The 10,940-nt window shown below is 44.9% G+C and overlaps 1 protein-coding gene across 1 annotated transcript in view; it reads left to right on the forward strand.

Annotated features, from left to right (window-relative positions):
- The window catches only part of PAPPA (pappalysin 1), a 280,168-nt gene that overhangs the window by 130,517 nt on the left and 138,711 nt on the right, over positions 1 to 10,940 (forward strand). The gene's annotated exons all lie outside the window — the stretch shown is intronic.

Genomic DNA, 10,940 nt, shown 5'->3' on the forward strand with positions numbered 1-10,940 from the left:
TCAAGAACTGATGCTGCCAGCCAGTGGCTTGGTGGTTAAAGTGGCTAGATCCTCTATGTGACTGACTGGTTTGAGTCCTGGACCTGGTGACTTGAGGAACACACCAGGCACATGTCCATGTGTACCCAAAATTCTGAAAGGAGAAGGGATGGACGGAAGCATGGCTATTCCTTCTGGGGGATGCTTTCTTATTTTCTTCCTTCCGTCATTACCTGCCCCATGAGTGTACATGACCTAAAGCAAAAGAAAAAAAACTTATCTTCTCAAATATAATGGTGAAGAGAAGAGGTAAGTTTTCAAGACCAAGTTTTGTTTGTTTTTGAGAGGTTTTTGCTATAGGGCATGTGTACTTGCCAGAAAGACAGAGAGAGACAGACAGACAGAAAGCCAGAAATCACTCCTCAGAGAGGATGGCCACGCCGCAATCCCTTCTCCGTTCTCCTCTCAGGATCTTGGGCACGCACGCACGCGCGCCGGTGTGAGTTTAAGCCACCAAGTCTGGGACTCGAAATGCAGTTGACTACATGGGAGTCCAGTGACATAGCCGTTATGCCAACTGCTGGTCCCTCAAGACGAAGTTTTACCGAAGCACCTGAAATGCATGATTGCTTTTCTTCACACACACTAGCTGTTCTTGATGTTATTACTAGAGTTCTTTAGGACTTTTATTCTTAAAAATGAGAAAAATCAAAAGCTAGAGAGATTATAAAACCTGTCCAGAGTCACACAGGTTAGAAATGGTTGAAGACCAAATCAAGACTTGAACCTCAATTTGTCTGATTTTCAAGAAGGTACTCAGTCCATTTTATCACACAACCTCTAGCTGGGATCCAGAAATTACCACAATTCCCACTGCAGGCTCAGAAATTTGGGCAGTCTCTCTGATCTGAGGGAGGAAGAATAGCAGACCAACTTGTGTTCACAAAGCAAATGTCCATTTCCCACCTTTACGGAGTCAGATGGGAAATTTGTTTTCCTCTGTCTTCTCTTCAGAGTATAGCTGATCTTGTTGTTTCAGCCCCACTTGGGAGGCCCTGTCCAGCCTGGGGCTGGTAAACAGACAGGGAATAGGGGGTAAGGAATGGAATTTTGAGCTGGCCCAGATGAGATCATACTTCCTTTAAGATGCAAATCGATACCTGAAGATCAAAGGTCCCTGGGCTAATCCCCTGGGCTAGAGGTGAAAACTAATCACAATTCATTTGCAAGTACAAAAGACAGAGGTGCTCTATCTGAAGAGGAAAGGGGCAGCTAAGGAGGGGGTGAAAACCTTGGTGGGAAGATTTCTCACTGAAAGGCAATTTTCTGGCAGGACTGAAAGGGAGATGTCATCACAGCCTCGACTCTGCAGTGTCAGAGTTACAGGGGTGCGTGTAGACATTCTTTAGACTGAGCTTTGTGATCATAAAGAACTACACGTCATTTATCTTTTATTCAATTCTCAACACACATTTATTGAGCGCCTATTATCTCTCTGGCTCCAAATAAGGACTGACAAATACAAATAGAAGTGTTTGTAGATAGAAGAAAGAAAGATGCAGAGTATGGAAGGACGTGGGAGATTTTAGGCAAGGCCTTCGTTTTTTTGGGTTGTTTTTTTTTTGGAGAGGTTTTCGCTATAAGGTGCGTGTGCTTGCCAGACAGACAGAGAGAGACATAGTGACAGAAAGCGAGAAATCACCCCCCAGGGGGGATGGTCATGCCCCAATCCCTTCTCCTCCATTCTCCGCCCCAGATCTTGGGCACGCACAGGTGCCCAGCGTGAGTTTTAAGCCACTGGGTCCGGGATGCGAACCGTGGTCGACTACGTGAGAGTCCAGCGACATAGCCATTACGCTAACTGCTGGTTCCCAATTTTTAAATTGTGGAGAAAAAAAATTTTTGAGAGTTTTTTGCTATAGGGCATGTGCGCTCTCCAGACAGAGAGATAGAAAGCGAGAAATCACCCCCCAGGGGGTATGGCCATGCCGCAATCCCTTCTCCTCCATTCTCCTCTTTAGGCATGCACGCACACGCGCCCGGCGTGAGATTTAAGCCACCAGGTCTGGGACTCGAACCGTGGTCGGCTATGTGGGAGTACAACGACCTAGCCATTATGCTAACTGCTGGTCCCATGGAGAAATGTTTTCTCTCTTCTGCGGACTTGAGTGTGGTCCATAATAAAAGGTTAATACAAGCCTAGTCCTGTAGTGGAAAGAATCTTCAACTAGCATTAAGAAAACCAGGCTCTGGTCCCGGCTTTGCTGAGAACTTACACAGAGCTGTCCATGTGGCTTCCCTGTCTCTAAAAGCAACCTGCACGTCTGTGGTGTGATTTCCAAGGTGTGAGATTGAATGCCTCATTTTTAAAAAAGAGCTCTACTTGGGAACCAGCAGTTAGCGTAATGGCTATGTCGCTGGATTCCCACGTAGTCGACCGTGGTTCGTGTCCCGGACCCGGTGGCTTAAAACTCACGCCGGGCGCGTGTGCGTGTGTGCCCAAGATCCTGAGAGGAGAATGGAGGAGAAGGGATTGCGGCGTGACCATTCCCCCTGGGGGGTGATTTCTCGCTTTCTGTCTCTATGTCTCTCTCTGTCTGTCTGGCGAGCGCACGCGCCCTACAGTGAAAATCTCTCCAAAAAAAAAAAAAAGAGCTCTACTTGAACCACACTCTTACTCATGACAACCAACATTATTCCCAGAACATGCTGGAAAATACCTGCCTATTTTACTTGCAATGTGGCATGTACTTTAAGTACTTCTACAGAAAAGATAGGATGTGATGAAGGTACCCTGGAGAAATGCTTAAGCCCTGACACTTATGTGCCTTGTTGCTTTAGAACCTTACAAGAATAAACAAAAGTAAGGAAATCTCTCACAGGGAGATACTCATAATCAAAACTCTAGTCCCTGGGACCAGAACCAGCCTATGTCCTGCATTTATACGTAAAGGTTTATTGTATCCCAAACATACTCATTCATTTACATAGCATCTATGACTGCTTTCATGCCAGAACAACAGAACTGAGTAATTGCACCAAAGACAGTATGGCTCAAAGGACATAAACTGTATATTATCTGTCTCTTTACCCACAAAGCTTGTCAACCTCTGGCCTATGAATTGGGGATGTTTGGTATGCTAAGATATTGGAGCCTGGTGTAAAGCGTAGGTGAAAATTATGATGTGGTTCACTTCTTAGAAAAATAACTGAATTTTAAGCATACAGTGGTGGGAAACTGGGAGGCTTTTGAAATAGCACCAGGTTGCAAGTCTAACTCATTTGCCTTGCCTTCTTAGGCATCACATCCCATTCTGTATTTTGGACAAAATTGGTGGTTTTCAAACTGTTAAATGTTTAAGAGGAAAGGAATGAAGATGAGGGAGCTACCTAGAGGATGAGGCTTATACTCTTGTTGATCTATTTTATGAATTGTTATTCTCTATTAGCTTATAAGTATTCCACTGATGACGATACTTATTGGACACCTATTTCAGCACTTTTATAAACTTCTTTCTCATAACATCTCTTTTATGGCACTGCTTTTACCAAAGAGGAAACTGAAGTAGTAGGAAGGGGTGAACTGAGTATATATATTTAAGAAGTAGAGGTGGGATTCAAGCTCAAGAATCTGACCTCAGAGATCTCTCTGGTAAGCTAAGCTTCCTGCAAAAAAAATATAGCTCCTAGTCTTGCAGATCTTTGAGGGTGCATGAGGAACGTTCACATAACAAATTCATGGACTAGAATACAAGAGTGTCTGCAGTATGGACTGTGTCCAGGGAAGATTTTCAGTTACCACTGTATATCGAGAGGGCTCAGTGTTAGAAAAGAGACTTCAGCTATGCCCTTTCCTGTTCATTAAGAATTCCATTACAAATACAGAGTAACAGGCATCCACGAAGAAGGGAGTCTGTCCAGAGATCATAGTTCCCAAGAGCTACATTCCAAGGACAAACCCCATGGCTTGACTCTAGAGAACTATTTTCCTCCTCTAAAGTGGATAGCTGAAGGCTAGACAGAGGATCTTCTGCTCTCAGGAGACCCAGAGTTTATGAGTCAGAGAAGTGGGACTGGAGTGTGGGAGGGTTTGCTGAGGTCGACATTGTTCTCATCATGACATTTGTTAAGAAAGCACTGAAGAAAGTGGCCAAGAGAACGGGTTAGAGTAAGACTGATGGGTCCATAACATGGCCTAGACGTGTGTTCATACTTTGGCTGAGCCTCAGTGTTCTTATTCGGAAAACGGTAAAAGCCCTAGGACCCACATGTAGAAAATATTTACCAGTGCTTTTGTATACTTTCTATCTGAATCCCATTCCTAGATTTAGGGAATACATCTTCTAATGAGGCAGAAGCTGTCTCTCACTATAGCAGGGGAAAATTCAAGCATCTCATTCTTCCAGTTTTCCCATGACCTAGATTTTCTCTCTGCCCCAACCAGACACACTAGCTCAAGACTTGGATTCAGAAGCCAGTGGAGATAAGACGTAGGGACACATCTTGATGAGGATGTTGGGAGTGACTACAACCTGTGACAGTTTCCAAAATACCAGGAACAGCATCTAGCATTGAAGCTGAAGTCCATGGCAGTGGTCTAGATATTTTCACATCATCAGTCCTAAAGCCTAAACTTGGACTTAACATGAGGCTTCAGAACCTGTAAGCCTGACTTGCCAGTCCTTCTGGGAGTCTTTCCCAAGTTTTCAATATTCCTGAATAGCATATATTTGTTTGTGTTGCTTACATTACCCAGAGCTGGCTTGTGTGCATTGTCAATGAGGATGCTGGCTGAAAATTATTGCCTTAAGATACTATGAATTTAGCCCCACTCCTAGCAAATAGGACGTGCTCAAAGCACATTAACTGTTATGTTTCTCAATGAATATTTGCACAGGAGGTTGGAGAGGGGTCAAGGATCACCTTTTATAGATATCCACCAGGTGCTCAGCCCTGCATTATACACCTTTATTTAATGCGAGCCTATGTGAGGTTTCTTATTTCCACATGTGGGATCTGAGACCTATTTTAATGCCTTCACTCACCTCAAACCAGGGTCAGACAAGATCACCCAGCTCACCGAGTGTGAGCCTATCTCCAGAATAAGCAAAGAGCCCTTGCTATTTCTTTTTTCTTAAGAGTATTTTATTTAACTTTATTTAGTTACTCATTTTAATTTGACCGGAGAGGGACACAATGAGAGAGAGAAAGTAAGAGAGCAAGCCGCCAGGTGCAGTACTCGAACCACAGTCAGCCATGTGGGAGTCCAGCGCCCTTAACCACCATGCCACCTGCTGGCCCCAAAGCCCTTGCTTTTTCTACCCTGCCACTCTACCTTACCATCTGAATAACTTTCTTCCTTCTTTCTCTTTTCCTTTTCTTTTTCTTCTCTCTCCTCCTTCTCTTCTTCTTTTTCCTCTTTATTTCTCCTCCCCTTCTCCTCATTTCCCTTCTTCTTTCTTCTTTTCTTTGTCACTGACCATTTAGAAGGGTTAATGTTTTCCCTGGGTCAGTAACACCAGCATGAGGGTGGGTGACAGATTTATGGTGACATCCCCATTCACTTTTCAGAAGCCCACACATCCGGAAGTATTCCCAAGGTGCCAATGTGTTATTATGCAACACCCTGGTGACCCCCCTTTCCTCCTTTCCCACTCCCAGCCACCTCAACCCCCAGCATAAAATAAGTTACTTGTTAAAACAAACACCCACAAGACCTCTTAAGCAATGCAGGCTTCATCCCCTTGCCATGTGGAAATTATCTTGTCGTTTTTTCACCCTTTTAAAAATATAACATACACCAGGCCTAAGGCTTCAGTTGGGGGGGGGGAGGAGGGAGGGGAGTGCTATCAGTAAAATGATAACTCACCCCACCAGGCACTGGCTGGAGGCATTGTGGAGTAGCGTTGGGAATTCTGTTTCTTAGGCACTGAGTCATGAACTACAGACAGGCTGCTGATAACAGCCGCAGGAGGCAAGGCAATGGTCAAATTAGTCAGGCAAAATGTGAAGGATCTCCAGAAGGGGTTGTGCTTTGTCATCTATCTTGAACCAGGGCTGGAAACATGCTACCTTCTGAGATGATATTTAATTCATTATGGGAGATATGACTGTGGAGAACTCCTCATGTTCTGCTTTGATTTACCACCCTGCCTTCTTCAAAATAGTTGGGTATAGGTCCCAGTTTAAACATAGAAGCCTCCTGACTGCAGCTTGGCACCTCTGAGCATCAGTTTCTGCCTTCGTGAAATGTGGGTGACTGGGCTGAGGCCACTAAGGCTTCTTTCTGCATTTGATGCTGAGGAATCACCCATTTGTCACACAGCTTTAAAGGCTTTAAGGTTTCAAATTCAGCTAAATGCTGATATATAGTTAGAAAAACAGAGCGATGGGACCCCCAGGTTGTTTTTCCCAGACTTGCAGGCATTCCCTGTGTGTCTTTTTCCCTCCCTCCCTCCTGTGTCTCTGCTCCCCCTCCCCACTCGCTGCTATTAGCATCAGTTGTCTTTGATCCCTGACACTGCATCCCCAGCCCAGACTCAGAACCAGGCCAGTAACTCAATTAGCACCCCTACCATCCTTCCACTGTGTGAGGCAAATAAGGGGGAGGACCAGGGATCAATCTGCCTCCCCACCAGTTTCTGGGAGGTGCAGGGGAATCACTAAGCCTTGTGGCCCCTCTGTCAGGCTGCCCTGGCCTGCTCTAAGCCAAGGCGAGAAAGGAAAACAAGAAGACGAATCGCCATGTCTTCTTGGTGGATGTTCCGATGAGACTTTAGAACAACAGTGACCAAAAAAGAAAACAGCATCTGCTGGAGGGAAGGGGAGCAAAGGCGGGGGAGGAATGGGCTCTGCTGGGAGCTGCATTTATTATTATTTTTCTTTCTAACAACGTGAAATCATAATAGATGAGCCACCTCTCACCTTACAAAAAAATTAAAACTAAAACCAAAACAAAACAAATTAAAACTTTTCCTGACTGCCTGGATTCCCTCTGTGGAAATGCAGTAGCTTTTCCCAAACGCTTTCTTGAAATAAAACTTCCCTTGGCTAGAAGACAAGCTCTTGAAAGAAATGAAGAAAAGAGAAATATGAGTGGTGGTCATGGTGGTCTTCATGAGGCAGCGGTGGTCACCATCTGTCTTCTAGGATGGATGGCATGCCCAGCACTGGCATAATGTATGGTGAAGAACATGGATTTGGGGTGAAAATCCTAGCCCAGAGGATTTAAATTTGTGCCCCAGTTTTCCCATCAGTTAAATAGGTTACTAATCATTCCTACTTCTTAGAGTTGTTATGAGGATAAAATGAGTTTACATATGCAAAGCATTAAACAATGACACCTGATTAGTGTAATATGTTGTATATGTATTTGCTCCTGCTGCTATTGTTACTCATTGTATTAATGTAGAAGTTGTATCAATCTTCAGGGCTGGCAAGTGGTGTGGTGGTTAAAGACACTGGACTCCCACATGGCCGATCTTGGTTCCAGTCCCGGACCTGGTGACTTGCTTTCTCTCGCTCTCACTCTCGCTGTTGCTTTGTCCCTCTCTGGTCAAATTGAAATAAATTAAAATTCATAAAATAAATTATTAGTGAAATAAAATAATTCTAAAAAAAAAAAAGAAAAAACAAGAGGACATTGTATCAATCCTCTTAGCAACTCCATGAGTTAAATCATGCTGCAGTTCTGGTTTTGTGAAGGAAAGCAGCAGCAATGGTTCAGAGTTGAAGTGACTTGCCCAAGGTCACAGGGCTAGATATAGCAGAGGTGGGATTCAGAGTAGCCGGGGAAATGCTGCACAATCGACACGCTGTTCATTTACTAGGCACCCAGTTGTGCCAGCCTCTGTGCTATGAATGCTTTAGAAACTGCATTCTGGGGACCAGCAGTTAGTGTAATGGCTATGTTGCTGGATTCCCACGTAGTTGACAGCGGTTTGCATCCCGGACCCAGTGGCTTAAAACTCACACTGGGCACGTGTGCATGCCCAAGATCCCGAGAGGAGAATGGCATCCCCCCTGGGGGGTGATTTCTCGCTTGTGAAACGCCACTGCCCTGTGGCGAAACCCCCCCCAAAAAAAAAAAAAAAAGAGAGAGAAAGAAAAACTGCATTCCTCACCCTAGCAACTCTGCAAAGTCAGAATAATTAGACCCATTGTGCTTATCAGAAAATCAAGGTTCTATAACTTTAAGTAAATTGCCCAGACTCACATAGCCAAATAGGTCAAAGAAGGTTTAAAACTCTGTCTGCTTCCCTAACCCCTATATCCAATAGCTAGACAAACTTTCAGCTATTGGCGGGGGAGTCCCTCCCCAGACTCCCAACTTCTGATTGGTATTCCCTCACAGCAGAAAACAAAAGTGAATGTATGTGTCCTTCTCATGCCTCCTTCACGAATCATGAGCACCATTTTCAACTATTAATATCCTATAAATAAATGTTCCACTACATAAAGCCAACGCCCCTAACATACAGTGTTTTGGGCTATATTTCACTTTAACTCTACTGGTCATAGCCAAATAATTTGTATGGCTTTTTAATATGTTGTTTTTGTTTTGTTTTGTTTTAAGCATGGAATTAGTTTTATACTTATTCCTGTTGTCATGGCAATGTGTTGGAGACAGAGTTGAGTTCAAATGTCTAATGGTCCCAGTCTTGGGAATTTCCCATCCTCACTCTAAGTTTCCAATTCTTGTAAATGGATATAGTTATAACACCTATAACTCCGTTTCAAGAAAGAATGAAATGGTGTCTATAGAATGTTCAGCACAACACAGTGCATGCACTCAACAACGCCCATTATTGCCGCCTCTTCTTCCCCTTTCTGACTCTCCTTATCTCCATTATGAGTGATGCGAAGGCAACCAACTCATGTCTGGCAAAAATGGTCCTGAACTGGATCTTGCTACTAAACTACTGGAGTACCTTTCGCAAAGGGATCAAACCTTGTCTTCACTCAGTTTCCCCATTACAGGGTATCCAGGGTGAGCTGGAGCCTTTCAGCTCTGACTTGTAGAATTTAAATCCCAGATTGTTATTGTTTTAAAACTGTGCGTTTAAAAAGAAATGAGGGCTTTGGGAAGAGAAAGGAATTCCTTTCACCCAGAGGGTCAAAGGGGGTCACTGAGGGGACAAAAGAGCAGGAAAAGGAGGCGATGGGGCGGAAGGCTGATGTGTCGGGCAGGACCAAAGATCTGAAGTCCTCAACAGGGAGGTCTGATGGATGCATTCAAACACCCTTGAGTCAGCCCCTGTTAGGATCAAGCTTGCTATCCTGCCTCAGTACAAGGCTTACCACCTTCTTTGGAAATCCGGGAGGCCTACCCCACAGAGAGGCAGGGCTGGAATGAAAAGAAACAACAGGACAGCCTCTGACGCCAGAAGGGAGGCATTCTAGCCCTCAGCCCAGGTCAGCTTCCTGACTCTCAGGAAGGGGTCAGGCTCAGGGAACCAACTTGGAGCTTGCTTGAATGTAAGGGATCAAGACCAAACTTTGATGTGTGTCTTTGAAGGGCAGCCAGAGTCCAAGGCAGGTGAATCTGAGTAGCCAAGAATAAGGGCTTCTTTGTGGCATTTGAAGTGACCAGACATCCATCTGCACAGCCATGCGTCTTCATGAGCATCTGTGCAGTGATGACTAAGGTAGTCTGGGCTGAGTGTCGGAGCCTCTTCCTAGTTCCTGGCTCTTTGCTGCTGTTCCTTGGAGTCTTATGTGGGGTTGGAAGAAATATTTAATATTCATGAGCTGTGATCTCCACTTGAAGGGACTGCCCTGGGGGAAATTGAAATATTAAGCAAGTGAAGGATATAGACCTAATTGTATCCTCCTTTTCTCTTTGGACAGAGAAGTAATGTGCTTAAAATAAAATGATGGATGGACAGTCAGGGTTGTGTAAAAACTGCACTGTTAGAGCTCACAGAAAAAACCAGCTGCTCGCTCTAACATGTGCAGTCAGACCCAAGTAGAAGGTGGTGCTAACTGGCCACTGGATTATGTCATTATTGGCCAGCCCTCATTTATTGATGCCTGCTGTGTGCCAAGCCCTGTGCTAGTTTTAAGGGACACAGCAGTGAACAAGGAAGGCCAGGGAGGTTGCGACATCAATAATATTTAAATGTTATTGTTAATGACACTAAGTGGAGATTCTTGGAGGTGTATAAATGAAGGGCGTCCTTCATGATGAAGGGTCTATAAAGCATCCTCAAAGATGGGACATTTAAACTGAGACTTGAGAGTGGCCACATTAAGGGGTTGTGGAACCAGGTGAAAGAGCTAAGATTGCAAGAATCTGCTTGACTATTTAATTCTAATGCACTGGGACCAGCAGTTAGCGTAATGGCTATGTCCTTTAACTCCCATGTAGTCGCCAGCTGTTGGAGGCACAGACCTGGTGGCTTAAACTCACGCTGGGCGCATGTGCATGCATGCCCAAGATCCTGAGGAGAATGGAGGAGAAGGGACTGTGGCATGGCCACCCCCCCCCAGGGGTGATTTCTCACTTTCTGTCTCTCTATCTCTCTTTGTCTTTCTAGCAAGTGCATGCGGCCTATAGCAAAAACCTCTCCAAAAACAAAACAAAACAAAACAAACAAACAAAAAAAACAAAAAAACAATGACAACAACAATTCTAATGTACTGAAGACTTAAGAGCTTTGGAAGAGGGACAGAGGGAAAGATGAGTCTGAAGCTCATTGGGCTCCAAACCTTTGGGCTCTGAAAAACTGTGAGGCTGGGAACCAGCAGTTAGCATAATGGCTATGTCGCTGGACTCCCACATAGTCGACCGTGGTTCGCGTCCCGGACCCGGTGGCTTAAAACTCACGCCAGGCGCGTGTGCGTGCGTGCCCAAGACCCCGAGAGGAGAATGAAGGAGAAGGGATTGCGGCGTGACCATCCCCCCTGGGGGGTGATTTCTCGCTTTCTGTCTCTATGTCTCTCTCTGTCTGTCTGGCGAG

This window comes from Tupaia chinensis, unplaced genomic scaffold, assembly GCF_000334495.1.
Source record: "Tupaia chinensis unplaced genomic scaffold, TupChi_1.0 Scaffold000081_1, whole genome shotgun sequence".
Classification (NCBI taxonomy): domain Eukaryota; kingdom Metazoa; phylum Chordata; class Mammalia; order Scandentia; family Tupaiidae; genus Tupaia; species Tupaia belangeri.